The sequence below is a fragment of the Diabrotica undecimpunctata genome, chromosome 7, assembly GCF_040954645.1.
Source record: "Diabrotica undecimpunctata isolate CICGRU chromosome 7, icDiaUnde3, whole genome shotgun sequence".
NCBI classification, from domain to species: domain Eukaryota; kingdom Metazoa; phylum Arthropoda; class Insecta; order Coleoptera; family Chrysomelidae; genus Diabrotica; species Diabrotica undecimpunctata.
Genome location: NC_092809.1, coordinates 64,036,941 through 64,056,764, shown reverse-complemented (window position 1 = coordinate 64,056,764; position 19,824 = coordinate 64,036,941). Strand labels below are relative to the sequence as shown.

The window sequence follows — 19,824 nt, the reverse complement described above, 5'->3', positions numbered from 1 at the left end:
GTGTTGGGCAACTAGCTTTCGAGTTGATCAACCAAATTGAGAGACATGGTTGAACAACAAGTTGAAGTGTGTATGTGGGCCTTAAGGCGTATACTCACTACCATGCAAGTTAAGTGCTCGGCATGGGTAAGGCATCGGCTGGGCAAGATATATTTTACATAAAATCTTATTAACTTCACGTGATTGAATTCGCACTATGCGTGCCACGGACTGGTAATCGACGGGCCTTGCATGCGACGTTCTTCCGAGACAATATTTGCCTAGCACGTGCCGTGCAGGTCACGACAACTGTGAATACCTTACCGGCAAGCAATCTGCAATAATTGTGGTTGTTTGAAATCAGTTTCATAGTGACGATGGAGGATGAAGCGTCAACAGAGACCTGCTTTTTAGTCAGTTTAAAAATATGCTGTGGAAAGAAATTGCTGAGAAACTACAACAAAGTAAGTATATTTATTAATAAAATAAAAAAGTGCTGAATTACAGCTACATACATTAAACAAACAGAATTTGTAAAAAGTACAATTGTAATTTACATTTTTTCATATTGCCAAGGCACAGCTCCGGATTCCGAATTAAAGAAATGGGTAAATATAACTCTAGTATTGAATGTTTCACATCACATGGAAGATAATCAATAATTAACTTTAATTGCAAGTGAAACTTTAAGCGTTGTAATGGATGACGAAGATGAATCAAACCCTGAAAATCCTAATGTTCCTGAAAATTCTTGAAAAATTTTGTCTAAACGTCTAAAAGTTCGGAGTGTAACGTTGAAAATTCTCCTTCTTCATTGCGTTTTTTAGCATTGTATGCACAAAAAAACGTCTTTTTCTGTTTCTGCAATATTTGTTTCCATTTTCTGTTTCTTACTCTTCTAATTTATCAGATCAATTTTTATTAACGATATTTTAAGCATTGTTCATTACACAAAGCAACTATCCCGCAGCAAGCCTTGTGCAGTGTGAATTTACTTCGAAAACCTTGCTCCTGCCGAGCATGTGCCTGGCCATTGCTGGTCGGGTTCCTTGCACATCCAATGAGAATCGGGCTTTACTTCATTGGAAAACCACAGAAGCAATCTTCACTGTACTGTCTCTGACTGTGTCGTGACTGTTGGTCTGAATTAACCTTTAACGAGATAACAAAATCAAAAAGGCCAATTTTATTCAGACAAATTTATTTGAAAAATTTATACCCTGGACTAAGAAAACAAAAGGGAAGTGTTAGATTTGTCTTTAGTTCATTCCACATATTAACCATGCTTACTTTTAGGGATTTTTAGGAAGAAAAACACAAGATATAAGCCTACTGGATTTAGTTGATATTGATCATGATTGAGATGTGTTATTGTAAAGAAAGAACTTTATGACTAAAGCTCGGATTTAAAGGCAACAAAAATTGAAGAAAAAGGTCCCTATATAGGCAAAGATTTTTATTAAAAAAGGCAGGAATATTAACATTTAGGCAAAATATAGGCAATAAAGAAATATAACTTATGATTTATTGTACAAAGTGAATTAACGTATGTTTTCTCAATGTACTCTCGTCCGGTAAGGATTTATTAAGATATTTTTCGAATGAGCATTTAAAACTAGGGTTATTAAAGTTAATAACTTATTAACTTTATATAGAGGAATGTTGGATGCAATTATCATCTGGCATAAATCAAATTTAAATGCGTCTTCCTCCTTTTTTTTTAACTGCTTAAACTATCCCGCAGAGATATTTGGGCTAACTTAGAGGAATTTAGTTTTTCCAAATTACGTTTATGAAGTAGGGTTCCACAATGCTGGTCAATAAAGTACTTTTTTCTACTTGAAATCTGAGAATTTAAAAAAAATAATTAGAATTCTAAAACCGCTTTAGAATTTAGTTATGTTGTGGGACGAGAAAAAATAAAACTTACCGATTTGCCGCATGGTTTATAAAATGCTCCATCTCCTTCTAGAGAAAGTTCCGAATAAGGTGCGATCCATAGCCTTAATTTAGATGTCATCTTTTCACACAAATGTCTAAAACGTTTTAAAACGTGTTTTTTGCTTTTCGATATACGCAACAAAACTAAACTGGGATATAGCAATTTGTGACTAAACCACAGTATAACTTTATACTGTGACTAAACTCTGATACAGTAACCGAATGTAGAACTGATAATAAACTAATAAAGCTTAGGGATTTCCAAATAGTTAACCCTAAGTCTCGATCAGGTACATTTTCCTAGAAATCTGTTATATAAACAAACCATTGATATTTTAATATTGACCCAAAATTTTATTATAGAATGGTTTACTAATAGAATAATATCATGGGTAGTACCATGAAATTTTAAAAAAGGCACAAATAGGCGGAATTTACGAAAAAAGGCAAAAAGTGCAAAAAACAATTATAATAGGCAAAATAGGCAAAAAATGCATTTTGTCTATAATCCGAGCTTTTTTTATTACTGTATTAGTGTCAGTATTAGTGGGAGTGACTAAATACAGTGACTATATTTGAGTAAAACATAATAGTTGTGCCTAATTTTTGCCTATTTTTTAAGTTTCTATTTACAACCGATTCAGTTTCTTCAAATGCTGTGAGGTAAGTCACTTTAACAATATAAAATACAACAAAAAAACTGCTTAAATAATTTTCAATGATTATTATAGTTAGACAAAGATATCTTCCTGCAATGTACAAGAAAAAAGTGCTAATAATCTGTTGGGTAATTTATTATACAGATTCTAGCAAAACTGTTTCTCATAATGCACAAAACATGATATACACCACTTTAGGTGTAACACCAAACCAAAGTTTGGGAAACCAAATTTTAGTCGTGACATGTTAAAAATCTGAACTACTTTCACCTTAAAATATTAATAACTTTGAATAACGGTCACGTAAGTGATACAGTCGGACGGTTTATACCATCTTCTTGTGTAGTGTTCTGCAGCTCTTGAAGAATATTCGTACCGGCAATAAAATTCAACAAAATTCTATTTATTTCTTGTTATCTTCCAGTGTATATTTGGAGAAAGTAATTTAATAAATAATTCGTTTATCTCTATCAAATAAACTTAAATCGTTGATTCGGCTGTATATGTGGTAGGAGGTCATTCATTGTTTACCGGGGTCAAACATCATCAGAATTGTAAAGCAAGCAGTGGCTGTAGTTTTGTTGTGATTTAGACCTCGTCGAGTTTATCGAGGGATTTTGTTGGTGTGATTATCCAAGTGTGTCTTGTGTTTGCTTGATTGTGGAATTAATTGCTTCAGGAAGATACTTCGCGTTTTAACGCAATTCAAGTGAGTAAGCGTTCTTATTAATCTTTAATTAATAAGTTTCTTCGTTTGAATTAAAAGACGTATTATACACACATAATATATTTTAAATTAACACAGTTAAAATTTAAAATTTATGTAATTAACAAATTAATAAACGAAAAAATTAAATAGTTCTAATATTTGGATATTTATCTAAATAAAATAAAATATCAAAATTTAATATAAATTAAACTGATTTACATACATTAATTAGGCCAGGGGAAATAATCTTTGAGACAAAAATAATAGGAATGAGATGAACCCATTGGAAAAGGAAGAAAATATAACAAAAATTAAAAGAAACATAATTCACTTATCTTTGGTCGGGACGCAGAAGGGGGTGAGTTTTTAAGGGGAAAAAATAATTTCTAACGATTTCCGGCAAAACTACAAGTCCTTTGAAAAAAAAATTAAATTTCAAAATTGTAGGTAATGTATAGATATAAAACTTTTATATTTATACTTTTTTCACTTAACCTCAAAATTTATGCGAAAAATTCAAGGGTTTGTAAATTTTTATGTCTCAAAAACACTGTTTTTGTATGGGAGTGAATCTGTGAAATCATTACATATGTAAGATAATGAGTAAGAGAGAGACAGAAGATATATTTTCTCTCTCTTCCTCTCTCGAATAAAAAAATGTTCCTTTATATATATATATATATATATATATATATATATATATATATATATATATATATATATATATATATATATATATATAATTTAATATTATATAAAGATATATATATATATATATATATATATATGTACATATAATATTATACATATAATAAAATATTTAATAATAATATTATTTATGTTATATGTTTTGTGCTATTTATTAAATGTTCATAATTATATTAGTCTTTTGTATTTCAAAATAATAATCTCAATAAATCACTGTATGATCCAGAACTGTCAATTTTGAAATACGTTTGTGTTATGTCCTCGGTAGTATAGTAGTCAGTATACCCGCCTGTCACGCGGGAGACCGGGGTTCGATTCGCAGTCGGGGAGGACTTTTTTATTAACCCGGCAACTGTGTTGTGGGGTGAAAATCACCCACGTCGTTCATTAGCGCTTCTTAAAATAGTGGCAACATCGCCAGATTTATCGAGTACCTACGTGAACAGAGCTGAAAACCACGCAATTTTCGGATTTAAAAAAGACATTTCTTTGGTGTCACGTCCCGAAGAAAAATAAAATATTATTATTAGCTTCTTCACTTCATCATGATATAGAATTTGACCACAAATCAAATAAACCTGAGATTATAGACTTTTATAATCACAAAAAAGGTGGCGTAGATATGGTTGACGAAATGTCTGCGTTATATAATGTGTCTCGTAATAGCAAGCGATGGCCTCTAACATTTTTTTTTCACTGCTTAATAATTCAGGAATAAATAGTTATGTTATTTATCCACATAACCAGCCAACTGAAAAACTTTAACGCAGATTTTTTTTAAACAACTTGGTTTGGCACTAATTAAACCATATATTGAAAAAAGAGGTAACAATCAAAGAATACCATCAGACATAAGAGCCAAACTAAAAAGAAATGAAGGCGGAGAGGACTCTCAAGGACCTCCAAACCAGAAGCAACGAACAACATCCAGATGTGGAGTGTGACCCCGTGGAAAGGACAGAAAGTGCCAAAAAAATGTGTGAAATGTGACATTTTTCTTTGTCTTGAACATTGTGTATATTTTTGTTCTAAATGTGCAAATAATTGTTAATTATGCTATTTAAACAAAAGTTTATAGTTACTTTTTATAAAATTTGTATTTTTTGTTATTCTATATCTCTAATAAAAATTTTGGTAACAAAAATTGTAATATTGGTTTAAATATAAACTAAATTTTAGTATATTTTTTAAATCGTTGAATTTTTAACGGAAATTTTTTAAATGATTTATCTTTAATAAATATCTTGATAAAGATTATATAACAATATAACCATGATTTAAAATCCTAAGGTTGCATGTAAAAATAAAATATTTTCTCAATTTTATACCTAAATAAAAAAAAATGGGGTGATAATTACCCCAACACACAGCTCCTGTCAGAAAATTTCACCACACAGTCGCCGGGTTAATATTATTACATTATTGTCATTTTTAAATACTTATGGATATTGCATTTTAATTTGTATTGTATTATTATATGGAATAATATCTTCATTGTTAGTAAGTTGTTATTAATTATGTTTCTCTTTCTGCTATGTCTTACCTATATAATTACATATGTAATGATTGTGCAGATTGACTCCCAAATAAATTTGTAACTGCGAATGCGTGTATAGAAGAGTAACTCCCACCGGCAGTCCCACTGGACTGCCACACCCGTTTTTTTATGTCATACTAGTTCAGTATTGTGTATTTATTGCTTAGTTACCATTAGACAAAATAATTTTTAATATTTTCTGCATAATTTTTAGGGCTATTAAATTATTTTAGTGAGATACTATGTTTTTGGGAATCTTTGTTTGGGGACATTACCAAGTTTTAGGCAGTACCTTATAATATGTACAGCTGGTTCCTAAAAAAACTGATACGACTCTTAAAGCGTATTTTGTAGAAAATTGAGCAGTGTATTTGAAGGATAAATATTTATTATTTACATACTGTATAATATACATACTGCCAAATCTTAAAATTTCTTAGGTAACTTATTCTATTCAACCTCAAAAAATGGCTCCACATGCTAGCAAAGAACTAAAATCAAGAATCGTAACGAAATTAGAAGATAGTCGGTCGCTTTCTGTCGTAACAAACCATTTTAACTGAAACAGAACAACAGTTTTTAATATTATTAAAAGATGGAGAGAACAAGAAACTCTCGAAAGAAAACAAGGTTCTATAAGGCCAAAAATATCTACCAAAAATAGAACGTTTTTGGAGAGATTAGAAGAGAATCCTTTTGAAGATGCGAAAACTGCAATAATTATGTCACAGTTTGTAAAAACAAAGAAATTACAACTTCGAGCAGAATTAAAGCATCGCATCTTAGGTACCGAACTTTAGAAAAAAAAAACAAACTCTTACACCACAATTTGCTTTCAACCATCAGCTACAAAATCAAGATTTTTGGGACAGATTAATATTTACAGATGAGAAAATTTTTCAATCTTCTAAAAAGGGTAAAATTGGGGTGTATAGACCAGATAATAATAGATTCGATCATCCTCTATATATTTATAGATATCGAGTAGCTGGTCATTTTAGCGCCAATGTATGGGGATGGATTTCATCTAGAGGAATGGGAATGGTATGACGTATTGATGGCAGGTTTGTTGGTCAGACTTATCTGAATCTAAAAAACATCATGTTTTCCAGTGTAGAACAGGTGTATTCGGAAAATAATTTTATCCTCCAAGATAATTGTCCTGTTCACACTGCAAATATAATAAACCAGTGACTACAGAATTTTTTATTAAGCCCTCTTCTCTATTCGGATTTCCGAATATAGGCCTCTCCTAATTCTCGCCATTCATCTCTGTTGTTTGTAAGACGTTTCCACATTGGCCCTGAAGTTCTTTTAATATCGTCGCTCCATCGCATTTGTGGTCTTCCTAGTGGTCTTTTGGCTTTATATGGCCGCCAATGCCCGATTTCTTTATTCCATCGGCCATCCGTAAGACGTTCGTTATATCCAGCCCATTTCCATTTCAGTTTAGCTGCCAGTTCGACAGCATCTTTTACTTTTGTTCTATTACGAATGTTTTCATTGGTTTTATGGTCTTTGAGTGAGATACCCAGCATCTCTCGTTCCATAGCTCTCTGAGTTTTTCTGATCTTCTCCATTTTTATTTTAGTAAATGTCCAGGTTTGAGCTCCATATGTACGTACAGGTAGGATACAGGAATTAAATACTTTAGTTCGCAGTCTTTGAGGTATATTTTTATTTTTAAGTACGTATGAGAGTCCTGCGAATGCTGCCCATCCCATTTTTACACGTCTGCTTATTTCGGTAGTCTGATTTTCTTTGCTTACCTTGACATTTTGACCCAGATATGTATATTCATCTACTTGTTCTATCTCTGTCCCGTCGATGTTTATCATAAGTTTGTCATCTTTGTTTGACATGAGTTTAGTTTTGCTGAAATTCACTTTCAGTCCTTTTTTTAGAGATTCTATGTGTAGCTCCTCAATCATCGTACTTAGTGCATTCCACGTGTCGGCTATTAGTACTACATCATCTGCGTATCTAAGATGGTTCAAGTATCTTCCGTTAATAGGGATTCCCTTATTTTCCCCGTCTATTAACTTGAAGATATCTTCTAGGGCAGCTGTAAATAATTTTGGAGATATTACGTCTCCTTGTCTTACTCCTCGGTTGATATTTACTGGTCTTGTTTCGATTCCATTACCCAACGTCACTATCATTTCAGCTTGTTCGTAAACATTATGTATTAATATTCTGTACCTGGAGTCGATCCGGTTGTTGACTAATGCTTCTTCTATTGCCTACAGTTCTAGGCTATCAAAAGCTTTTTCATAATCTATAAAAGCCAGACATAATGGCAGATTGTATTCGTTAGTCTTTTCTATTAGGATTTTTAAAGTATATAGATGGTCACAGGTACTGTACCCTTTTCTAAATCCGGCTTGTTCCACTGGTCGATATCCGTCAAATTTAATTGTTAACCTGTTTGTAATAATCTTTGTAAAGGTTTTGTAAAGTTGTGAAAGAAGTGAAATTGGTCGATAATTTTTCAGATCTGTGGTGTCTCCCTTTTTGTGTATTAGTATTGTTTTAGCAGTATTCCATTGTTCGGGTATGTTGCCTTGAAATACACATTTATTAAATAGTATTTTTAGATATGTGATGGCTATTTCTCCGCATTCCTTCAACATTTCTGCTAGGATTCCATCGCTTCCAAGAGCTTTTTTCCTTTTTATTTCGTTTACTGCTATTTCTATTTCTTCGTGGCTTATTTCGAGCATAACTTCTGAGTTGACATTTGTTATCTGCCTTTTCAAGTTCTGCTTTGAGGAGTTAAGGGGATCGTTTCTGGAACGGTACAGATCGGCGTAGAAGTTTTCAATTGAGTTGGCAATATTAGATTTACTTTTTTCTAGTTGTCCTTGTTTATTTCTAATGGTTATTATGTTTTTCTTAGCAGTATTTATTACTGTTACGTCCTATATGATATCTGTTTTGTTGCAGAGTATGTAATCTATTTTGTTCCGAGTTTTTTCGTCTGGGGATAGCCACGTCCACTTTCTTTGAGGTTTTTTCTTATAGAATATGTTCATTGCATAGTATTTGTTGGCTTGTAGGAAGTTAACCAAGGTTTCTCCTCTTTCGTTTCTAACTCTAGAGCCGAATTGTCCTATATAGTTTTCGGTTTTTTCAAGTCGTTGTCCGATCTTACCGTTAAAGTCTCCTATTATCATCGTATACGTGCTGTGATAATTCGTGCCAGTTTCTGCAATTTTCTCATAAAATTCGTCTATCTCTTCATCGGAATGTGCTGCGGTTAGAGCGTATACTTGAATAATTTTCAGGGAGATGTTCTCGTTTACATTTAACCTAATCATTGCAATTCTTTCAGATATTCCTACGAATTGCTCTACTGTATGTGCATATTTCTTATAAATTAGAAATCCTACGCCATCTAGGCTTTATTCTTCTCGCCCTTTGTAATATAGGACGTTACCGGACTCTGGTGTTATGCACTCTTCCCCTTTTCTTTTTACCTCTGCTAGACCAATTATGTCCTTTTGTTGTCATTTTAAGTCCTTGGACAAGGGGCCCTAAGCAGGTACTAGTTTCCCGGGTCAGGAAATCTGCGGAGGGCAGGGATTGATTCATTTTCCCTGATAAGACTATCCAAGGGAGTTCCTAGCCGCTACCCAAAACTCCAGAATAAAAACATCGAAACCTTACCATGGCCCAGCTATAGTGCAGATTTAAATTCAATCGAGAATGTCTGGGGGGTTATTATAAAACGATTGTATCGGCGTAATTTTATACCTCAAAATGCTGAAGAGCTGTGGCGCCTTCAAGAAAAGCAAGTTGTAAACAGACTAGAGAAAGTAATAAATAAAAAACTAGTTAATCCATTCCAACAGGACATAGACGAAGAGTGGCAGACCATACAGACAGCCGTGTCGGAAGCGGCGGAAAAGTGTATAGGAAGAGAGCATATAAACAAAACGGCAAGACTGGTTCGATGAAGAATGTAGGAATGTTTTGGCAAGAAGAGAGAGGGCAAAACTACAGAGATAAAAAAATATCGAAATTGCGATTGGAAATTATATGGCAAGAAGAAGGGAAGTAAAAAGAATTTGCAGAAAAAAGAGATAAGAACAGCTAGAAAAGCATTTGAAAAATATAGAAGAAGCCTACATAAAGAAGGAGGCAAATAATTTCTACCAAGAAGTTAAGAAATCCAGAGAAACTTTCTCTATGCAGAGAAACTACAAAGAATAATCCACAGAATTACAGAAATAACGAAGGCTTACTTCTAGGTGAAACAACAGAAAAATTAAACAGATGGGCGAAATATTTTGAAGATCAATTAAATACAGTCCAACAAACGGAACTTTAAGGGATGTGGCGAAAGATTGAAGGAAAGGATATTCCACTTGACACTAATAATTTGGCAAAAGAAAGAAATGCAGAAACAATTTGTCTTATCTATAAAAAAGGATACAAAATGGAGTGCAAAAACTATAGAGGTATAGTTTTCACCCTCATAAAATACTTGCAAAAATTATTAGAAAAAGATTAATAAAATATGACAACAAAGTGATCGTAGAATATCAGGGAGGTTTTAGACCAGGAAGAACAATTACTATTAAAATTAATATAAAATAATAGCTATAAACAAAACTTAGAATTAAATATGGTATTTATCGATTTTAAATGAGCATATGACTCCCTAAATCAAACGATGCTATATGAGGCCATGAGAACATTAGAAATACCAGAAAAGCTTATAAGGCTACTGAGAATGACGATTAGAAACACGATAAATAGGGTAACAATGGAAGGAAGCTTTTCAAGACAGTTCACAGTAAATGGAGTTTTTTAACAAGGAAATCCACTATTAACGAATTTATTCAACCTAGTATTAGAACAAATTGTAAGAAGATCAAATATAAGCACAAACAGGACTATTTTCAATAGCAAGGAACAGTGCGTAACGTACGCGGATGATGTGGTAATACTAGTGAGAACAAAAAAATTATTAAGAAAAAGTTTTCCAGAAATTTAAAGAAGAAGCGAGAAGATACGGATTAATATTAAACCAAAGAAAAACGCAAAATATGAAAATGAGCGGAGACATAACAAATAATAACAAATATATTAAAACGCAAGCAGCAGAGACTGTCTATAGTTTTGAAAATGTGTCAGAATTTGAATACGGGAAACGAAGAAAAAGAGATAGATAAAAGACTAATGAAGGGAAGCAGAGCGATAGGTTTACTAAATTCATCACTGAAAGCAGAAAATGTGTCAAGAATAGCTAAACTGCGAGTATACGAGACAGTAATCAGACCCACAGTAATGTATACCAATGAAACGTGGATTATGAGCCAGCAGAAAGCTGGGAAAGAAAGCTGCTCAGAAAAATCTTTGGATTATAAAAGACGACAGGGAATATTTGGAGAAGACGAACAAATTTGTATAAATAATGAAGATGTATGAAAAACCGGCAATTACAGTAAAAATACGAGCCCAAAGAGCTAGATGTCTTGGTCACATTATACGAATGCCAGAGAATTAAAATGTTAAAACAATAATGAAGGAGGGAGAAATAGGAAAGGGCAAGGACGTCCAAAGAATGAATGGTTGGAAGCAGTAAAGCAAGACTTGTCAGAAATAGGCGTGAGAAATTGGAGGGAGAAAGAAAAGGACCGAAAAAATGGAGGGAAATAACCAAGTTTTTAGAAGCCAAGGGCCTGCATAATGCCTGTAGCGCTGTTATATATATATATATATATATATATATATATATATATATATATATATATATATATATATATATATATATAGATATATATATATATATATATATATATATATATATATATATACTTTAAAATGCATAATATATGCATAATATGTCTGAATTAAATGTCAATTAAAACGAGTCAGATAAAATTAAATTATTACATGAATTTTTCACCAAGTAACAAGCAACAAAATTGGTTTAATTTATTAATGTTTGTATTTTGACAACGATTACCGAAGTAGAGATTGAAAAGTCAATAAAACTTTTTTAAACTTCAATAATGTGGATTATTTCCATTAGAATATAATTACTTTAAGATGACACGAGAAAATAGCTTCAGTACAATATTCTTATTTACTGCTTTTCTTCTTCTTCTTCTTAACATGCCATACACCAAAGTGCGTAGGCGACTATCTCATTACTAGAATTCTGTTCTTGGCGGCGTGACACAGCTCGCCTGTATTGTGTATTCCTGTCCATTCTTTAATATTTCTTAACCAGGATAATTGTTTGCGGCCGGTTCCTCTCCTACCTTCGATCTTCCCTTGTAGGATTAACTCTGGTATTTCATATTTTGCTCCTCTCAATATGTGCCCAAGGTAACCAATCTTGCGTTTTTTAATTAATTTAAAGAGTTCTCTTTCCACACCGGCTCTCTTAAGGACGTCATCGTTTCGAACTCTATCCACCCAAGGTATGCGCATCATTCTTCTTAATGACCGCATTTCAAATGCTTCAAGTTTGTTGATAGATGTTTTTTTCAAAGTCCACGTTTCCATGCCATAAAGCAAGATGGACCATATGTAGCACTTGACCATTCTGTAGCGTATTTCGAAATTTAGGTTTTGATTACATAGGAGCGGTCTGAATTTCACAAAAGCTTGTCTTGCCATTTGTATTCGGGTTTTATCTCTTGTTGTGGATCCGATTGGTCATTGATTGTGGTGCCAAGGTATTTAAAAGTTTTCACGCGTTTTATGCGATCGTCACCTATGCATATTATCGGGTTTTCTGGAGGGTTTCTGCTAATGACCATATATTTCGTTTTCAAAATGTTGATTTTGAGGCCATATTTTTTACCTATGCTATTCACCCTATCAAGTAATAACTGCTGATCTTCCAATTTATCAGTTATAATCACTGTGTCGTCCGCATAGCGTAGGTTGCTAATTGGTATGCCGTTCACCTTAATGCCTAATTCCGTGTCTTCTAATGCTTCCGCAAATATATTTTCAACATATAAATTAAAAAGCATCGGAGAGAGTATGCACCCTTGGCGGACACCTTTTCGGATTTCAAATTCATCCGTATATTGGTCTTGATCAATCCTCACCTTTGCCATTTGGTTCCAGTATAGATTCTGAATAATTCTGATCTCCTTCTGGTCAATGTTGGCCCTATGTAGTAGTTCCATCATGATATCATGTTTAACATTGTCAAATGCCTTCTCGTAGTCGATGAAGGTGAGGTAGACATCTTTTCGTTGATCTAAACAGTTTTGTATTAAAGTGTTCAAACATAAAATTGCCTCTTTTGTTCCTAGTCCTCCCTTAAAACCGAATTGTGTTGACCCGCTAAGTTCTTTTAGTATCTTGTACATTCTTTAGTGTAATATTCTAAGGAAGAATTTCAGCAAGTGACTCATTAAACTGATTAATCGGAGTTCATTGCATTTTGTGGCATTAGCTGATTTTGGGATCATCACAAAGGATGACTGCAGCCATTCTCGCGGAATGTAACCAGTATCATAAATTCTATTGAACAGCTTTACCAAGATTTCGATATTCTCCTCGTCTAGTAGTTTTATTGCTTCTATATAAATTTCATCTGGACCTGTTGCTTTATGCATCTTTGTGGTTCTAACTGTATATTCTATTTCACTTCGCATTATTGATGGCCCTGATAAGTTTTCGGAAGGAAGTTTGCGCGTTGGTTGTGTTGGTCTTTCGTCATTAAAAAGTCTTTCTGCGTATTCTTTCCACACCATTGCTATCTCCTCTTCTGACTCTATGTATTCGTTTCTGTCGTTGCGTGTTCTTGTTCTGTGGTGGCTTTTGTGTATATTCGATATTTCTTTGATCTTCTTATGTAGTCCAAAACTATCTCCTTTTTCCTGCAATTGTTCTATTTCGTTGCACCTTTCCCCCATCCAACGTTCTTTTGCTTTCTTAATTTTCTGGCGAATTTCTTTGCGTATCTGTTTCTATTTGTCTTGATTACGTTGTTGTTTATGTTGCCTTCGCTTTTCCATTAGATCCATATTACTGCTTTTATCGGGAACTAACCACAAAATTTTGTTAGATAATTATTTTCATTGTTTATTCTGATGTTTATGTGTTTTTATATTATTTTTAAACAGTAAAAAGCATTAAAATGCTACAAGAAAATAGCTTTAGACAATATTATGTACAAATCTTTTTTAAAATATTTGTCATCAACAACATAAATAATATATGATTGTATAATCTCTTTTGATTATGGATCGCACTAACAAAATATTGTGTTACACGTACTTGTGTTGTGTCTTATTTCATAACTAATATTTAGTTTAGCCTTGACCAATATGTCGAGATATAAAAGATACGATATGATTGTAAAAAATATTAAGAGGTGTAATTAAGTTCGATGGCTTATTCGAGTGTTTCAAGGTAATTTTGAAACACTGTCTGCAATAAATAAGATAGCATTGAAAAGGTATAATTTATTTATGCATAAAATAACATAATATTTAAAATACTTTTGGGCTTAAAAATTATTATTTTAAAAGTCAATTAACATATTCATTTCTGGTGCAAGAATAGTTACTACCTGACCTGGCAATGACAAGTGCAACCTTGCCGAAACGTCGTCAAAACAATGATTTTTCTCGAATCAAAAGGCATTCAACGTCGAGTAAAGCCCGAAAAAATATAAAAACTATATATATATATATATATATATATATATATATATATATATATATATATATATATATATATATATATACAGAGTGACCCAAAAGTCTGGAAACGGCCAATTATCTCGTAAATTGCTAGTCCTAATTGTACAAAATTTGAGGTACGCCTATTTTGGGATACGGAGATTCCATATTTGATATTTGCAATGTTGCCAAATTTGCCGTTTCTCTTATATTATTAGTAACTTTAGTTTTTCAAATCCATCCCGTCCCTTCTATTCAATACGAGTTCAACCATATGTAACACTCATGATTTTATGTAGTCTGGAAAGTCTTAAATACATAAAACAGAAGTCTGGCAACGCTAATTGTCTCAAATAAATTTTTTAATACTAACTATTTTCAACTACATTAAAACATAACAATTGATAGATTTCATTTTTTAACATAATGGTTACTTTATCAAGTGTTCAAAATGTGCTCCATTTGTGAGTCGACAGTACGCTAATCGATGGTAGAATGTGTCTACCACATTTTTCCATGATTGTCTAGAAATTATTCGAGATTCATCGAGAATTCGTTGCCTTAGATCTGCAAGATTTGCTGGTTTAGTTTTGTAAACTGAATTTTTCAAGTATCCCCAATAAAGATAATCTTTAGGATTAAAATCAGGTGAACGTGAAGGTCATTCTGTAAAATTTCGTAAATATCTGACGTTAAATTTCCTTCGATAAAAAAATAGCCCAATTAACTGAGTACCTGACCATACATTTAATTTTTGTAGTCTTTGAGTATGGTTTTTACGCTTCCAGTGTGGATTTACGTCACTCCAGTACCTTAAATTGTGTCGATTTACACTTCCACACAGCGTAAAGGTTGCTTTATCGGAAAAACATATTCTGTTCGAATATGAATATGTACGTATGAATCTGTACGAAATATTCATCATTTTCAATTTTATCCATCATTACCCCATTAAACTCTAATCTACGATCAAAGTAATCTTCACTTAAATCTTGCAATAAGTTAATTTTGTATCGTTTAAATTTATTTTTACGTAATACACGTAAGACTGAAGAACGACCTACATCATGTACTTGTGCAACCCTGCTTATGGATGCATGTGGATCTTCAACAAAACTTTGCATTATATCTAAAGTTTTGTTGTCATTCATAACTCTTTTCGGTCTACCTGATCGGTATCTAGCTTGTAATTCTCCAGTTTTCTCAAATCGCTTTACAGTTTTTTGTACCGTCGCCTTTTGAATAGGAGAACGGTTTGGGAAAGTATCTTTGAACAAGTTGGCTACTTGACAATAAGATCTTTTTCTGTCACCGTACCCTCTCATCATTAGAATACCTAGTATAGGTAATGGATTTTGACAAGAGCTATGTTTAGAAAATATTCAGCTGAAAATCTTTTGCCATATTTCTGTTCTCAATTCAGGAAGATAAATAAGCTGTAATTTTTTACGTATAGCTTCACATACTTCATTTACAATTGTAGCAACTGTGGAAAATCCAACACGATAACTGTGCCTTATTGTACTGAAGCTGTTACCTGTTGCTAAAAACCTAAAACATATATTATATTATTTAGGTGTTATTTATTAAATAATATTAAAGAGTATATTATTTAGGTGAGGAACGGAGGAGAAGGTGGAAAAGTTTACGTGATTCTTATGTGCGATACTTAAAAGTAATCAAAACAAAAACTGGGCAAGCTACACAAAATAAAACATGGTAACCTTTCCATTCCATCCTTTCTTGCTTTTTGCTTAATTCTCTTTAAATGTGCCGGAAGTTGCGACTGTAGAGTCTGTAACTGAGAAAGATGATGGTGTAGATGTTTCGGGTAACGAAAAGATTCGGGTTTCAACTTGGTGATCTAAAGTACCGTTACCTACAAAAAGAATATACTACTTGTGCTGATGTTACCACCCCTATTGTAGAACCAGAGGCAAAAAAACGGCAAGTGAGAAATGTACAAAATACAAAACCAACAACTTTAACTGAGTCTATTATTAGTTATTTTAAAAGCAAAAAAAAACAGAAAAAGACTCAACAGATTTATTGTTTCTATCATATGCAGGCTTCATAAAATAATTTTCTGGAAAACGTCAGGTTAAACCAAACTACAAATTGCCCAAATAATTGCACAGCAACGGGTAATGCACTATGAAGAGCAGCCGCAGATAATTGAACTACACCAGAGTTCTCAACCGTCAATTTACAATAGTTGCACCTCTGATTTAAACTTCTATGAAAGTCCACTTACTTGCGAACTATCATTTCCGGCTTCAGCAGCCACCTTTTTAGGAGTGTATACTTCTTTATAATGTTGATATATAAAAAACTATAAAAATAAATATACAATGAGTGATGATTGATTTACCTCAAAGTAATGGCTAGTCATTCTTTCGCTGAAATAGGTAAACGACAATTGCTATAAAGCTTAGAAATATCTTCCCTTATTTAGCTTAAAATTTTTTTAAAACAAGCAATTTTCATTCTAAACTTTTATTCATTCCACTTGAACATAATCCAAGTACCACTAGTGCAGATTGCGGACAATAATTTCCGGCTTCAGCAGCCACCTTTTTACAAGTGTATACTCCTTTATAATGTTGATATATAAAAAAATATAAAAATAAAAATACAATGAGTGATGATTGATTTACCTTAAAGTAATGGCTAGAGTTTCTTCCGCTAAAATAGGTACACGACAATTACTACGAAGCTTAGAAATATCTTCCCTTATATAGTTTAAAATTTCATCAAAACAATTAATTTGCATTCTGAAGTATTTATAAAACCGATTTTTGTCAGATCTAAGTTGTGGCATTAACGTATGAAATTCTCTTTTTCTTTTTCTATAAAAATATTAATAGATATTAAAACTTGCCCATTCTATGAAAACTGAATCTTTCTTTATTCTTCCTCCGATTCTGAAGAATCCATTCCAGACTATGCTGTCGTCGTCGCGTCGGTTCTATGTGATCAATAAGAAAAAACACGTCGTCGTTACAGCGACTAATCGCAGCAATGTGTAATGTTTTTTCATGACATGAAAAAACGCTGTCGCTTATATTGCGAGATAAATCGTGTCGTCGACGCACCGATTAAATCGCAGCAATCTGTTCATTCCTCCAGGGTTTCAATCTGCCTACTCACCTCACTCATGAAGTACCAGTATCTTGTTCTTCAGAAATACGAGGACTGTCAAACGGCACTGAGGCTTTACGAAATGTGCTCCTTTCGGTAACTCAAATCACCAACTAAATCTTTTACACGTTTCATACATCTCAAAAAGACGGAAAACAAGAGTCATTTTAAAGCTTTAAGGTTTAAGGTTTTAAGGTTTAAGGCTACCTAAATAGATGGCGCTTTTTGCAGCTACCACTGGAGCAGTAAAAATAGCAGAACACATTCCCTGGCCTTCCGTATATGAGTTTCTATCTATCCGACTGTCTGAATGACGTAGAGCATACAGAAATAACGTTGTTATTTCGTTTGACATTTGAGTTATAAGTTTGACGAATTGTGCTAATATATATATATATATATATATATATATATATATATATATATATATATATATATATATATACATATATATATATATATATATATATACATATATATATATATATATATATATATATATATATATATATATATATAGAGAGAGAGAGAGAGAGAGAGAGAGAGACAGAGAGAGAGAGAGAACAACGCGATATAAAAATAAATATTTCTGTGATTTATAATAAATTTGTCAGGGGCATAGACAAGAAATCATTCCTCTGAAATATGTCCATTTAAAATCAATTTGGTTGCATCAATATAATATATGATTTGCTTATTCTTTCTGTCTATCTGTATGTCTACCTTATCTTACAAACACCTTTCCACAAAAAGTACTACCTACTATTTCTGTAGCAGGTAAAGATCTCTGTAAAGTGTTGGGATTTATTTTCCTGAACCTGTTTTTGCTCATGGAGAGCCTTTTCTTGGGTTAGTCAGAAATATAAACTCAAAGTTCAATTTTTGGATACTCCACTACAAGGAAAACTGATGAAAGATAGCAACAAGTCTTCACCAGAAATGTAGTATACATTTATCTATTTTTGCAATTTCTAACTTTTTTTAAATTATTTTTAAAATTTAAATTTTTTATTGCCGATTAACAGTTGTATTATTTTTGTAATTAACAATAGAAAGTTTTGCATTGCATGTAACCCTTATTACAGTTAGTAGCTAGCTCAGGCGGGCATAGGTCCTGTGCTGTTTCAAAATAAATCACCTTTCCAAGGATCTAACAAAGGTTAATCAATAAAATTCAAAAATAACTTCACATATTATGTTATTACCACTTGTAAAAGATATACATTTATTGTTATTTCAAAGGAAAATAAAGTTGTTAAAGTTATTAATTATAAATACATGCCCTTATCGTAACATTGTCGGCACCGGTGCGGAACGGGACAGCTGAATTTTTATCTTGTTGTTATAGTTGTTTTGAGGCTCTTTCCAGTGACTAAGCGACTGAAAAAAATTCAGTGCGTTACAAAATTATAATTTTACATTAATTAACATTTAAAAAAAATTAACTCTTAACAAGAATGGTAAAAGTTACTGCTCCTAACAGCAAAAAAATATTATAATTTTAGAATATTTCACTCACAATAGTTTTTTGGCCTTTGAAGATAGGGCCATAGGCCCGGAAAAAAAGGTGGCCGTCTATTTGTAGAAATACAATACCGTTGCATTTTCAGCAAAAATATTGATAACTGCGGTTGGCCTCGACATGCAGAAGGAGGTTGTGTATGAACACTAGCGGTATCAAGTAAATTGTCAGTCGGACTCAATAAATAAACGAAAAAGGAATCTCTTACTATCGCAATGAATTAAATTAAACATTAATTATATTAATTAAAAAATTAAATAAACTTACCACAAAATTGTGAGTTTCTCAATAACTAAGCTACACAAATATTCACGTCTTACTGCATGTTGATCCAAATATTAACTGGTAACTGTGAACTAAAATCGGATAGTAGCTTTTTATAAATTAGGCCTAAGCTATTTATTTTCTGGGAAGTGGATGTGTACTTTGGTTCGAAATATTAGTTTTTAAAAAGTGGTTTAAAAGAAAACGGATTCGTTTATCGAATACTATAGCTCCAAACATAATTGATTACTAAAAAGGGTGTTTTAAGTTTAAGGGTATTTTAAACACTTATACGTATTCGAAGCTATAAAAATTTATATTCCCAAGACATAGTTAAAAAAAATACATGCACGTAATAAAGAAATTCAACCTGTTAAAGGCACTCCTTTTTTAAGCGGTAAACGAATGGGGAAAAAACTCGTATTGAGGAATAAATCTGATGCTCGATAATTACAATACATAGTTCGGAGTTTTAGAAAACTACTATTTGATGTACATGTAAAAAATAGGCTCGTGAACTTATGTTTGAATACCTTAGAGAATGGGAGCTTAATTTGAAAGGAACGATTAGAGAGTGAAATCTAAACTAAAACGAAAAGGTTGGAACGAAAATTAACTCAAATGTTAAGGAAACAAAATGAAGAGAAAATCTATATATAAGAAGTGAAATACAAAAAAAATAGGAGAAATTATAAAAAGGA

General features: G+C 32.4%; 1 protein-coding gene across 1 annotated transcript in view; it reads left to right on the top strand.

The window, feature by feature from the left end:
- The first annotated feature begins 2,921 nt into the window (after window positions 1-2,921).
- LOC140445454 (inactive hydroxysteroid dehydrogenase-like protein 1) overlaps window positions 2,922-19,824 on the top strand; it is a 121,286-nt gene continuing 104,383 nt past the window's right edge. Inside the window, 1 exon segment of the mRNA XM_072537481.1 lies at window positions 2,922-3,288. The gene's annotated coding sequence lies outside the window, so the exon portion shown is untranslated.